At 34.2% G+C, this 1,170-nt stretch overlaps 1 protein-coding gene across 1 annotated transcript in view; it reads right to left on the bottom strand.

The window, feature by feature from the left end:
* Positions 1-1,170, bottom strand: part of LOC105502751 (ankyrin repeat domain-containing protein 26-like) — a gene marked incomplete at its 5' end in the record, with an annotated part of 39,033 nt that overhangs the window by 34,522 nt on the left and 3,341 nt on the right. The window lies entirely within an intron of this gene.

The following is a 1,170-nucleotide window of genomic DNA, read 5'->3' as shown; positions in this document are numbered from 1 at the left end:
GGTAGTGTATACCTATAATCCCAGCTACTAGGGAAGCTGAAGCAGAAGTGCTTGAACCCAGTGGGTGGAAGTTGCAGTGAGCTGAGATTATGCTACTCCAGCCTGGGTGACAGGGAAAGACTCTGTCTCCAGGGGGGAAAAAAAAGTAGTGGGAAGTTTTAAGAGTAGGCTATGCCAAACAGAATTAAGAACTTTAGAGTTTGAAGACAAGGCTTTCAAATTAATCCAATCAGACAAAAATAAAAAGAATAAAATAAAATTAAATAAAAATAATTTTTAAAAATAACCTGTAAAGGAAAACCTATCAGACTAACAGCAGACTTCTCAGCAGAAACCTTAACAAGCCAGGAGGGATTGCAGTCCTATCTACAGCCTCCTTAAATAGGAAAAAAATTGTCAGCCAAGAATTCTGTATCAAACAAAACTAAGTTTCATAAATGAAGGAAAAATAAAGTCTTTCTTGAACAAGCAAATGCTGAGGGAATCTGTCAATACTAGACCAGCCCTACAAGAAATATATATAAAAGTTCTCAATATTGAAATAAAAGGTTGATACAAAACAGATTAGAAATTTCTGAAAGCATACAATTTACAAGGTTTATAAAACAAAACATAATAGAGGAAACAAAGTCACTAAGTAACAATCAACACAATGACTGGAATAGCACCTCATATCTCAATATTACCATTGAATGTAAATGGTCTAAATGCTCCACTTAAAAGATGCAGGTTGGCAGAATGGATTTTTAAAAATCACAAACCAAATTCTCTACTGTTTTCAGGAGACACACCTATCATGTAAGGATTCCTGTACTCTCAAGATAAAGGGATGGAAAAAGATATTTCGCAAAAAGAGAAACCAAAAGTGAGCAGGAGAAGCTATTTCTATATCAGATAAAACAAGAGTTTCAAGCAACGACAGTAAAAATAGATAAAAATGGTCACATATATAACGATAAAAGGATAGATTCAATAATATCTAAAAATTCTAAATATATACACATCTATATTCAGAGCTCCCAGATTCATAAAACAATTACTACTAGACCTAAGAAAACCTAAGAAAAGAGATAGCAACACAATAACAGTACAGGACTTCAACACTCCACTGACAGCACTAGACAGGTCATCAAGGCAGAAAGCCAACAAAAAAACACTGGACTTAAACTG

The sequence above is a fragment of the Colobus angolensis genome, unplaced genomic scaffold, assembly GCF_000951035.1.
Source record: "Colobus angolensis palliatus isolate OR3802 unplaced genomic scaffold, Cang.pa_1.0 Scaffold802, whole genome shotgun sequence".
Classification (NCBI taxonomy): Eukaryota; Metazoa; Chordata; class Mammalia; order Primates; family Cercopithecidae; genus Colobus; species Colobus angolensis.
The sequence above is the reverse complement of the archived record's forward strand: the minus strand, read 5'-3'. Positions and strand labels throughout refer to the sequence as shown.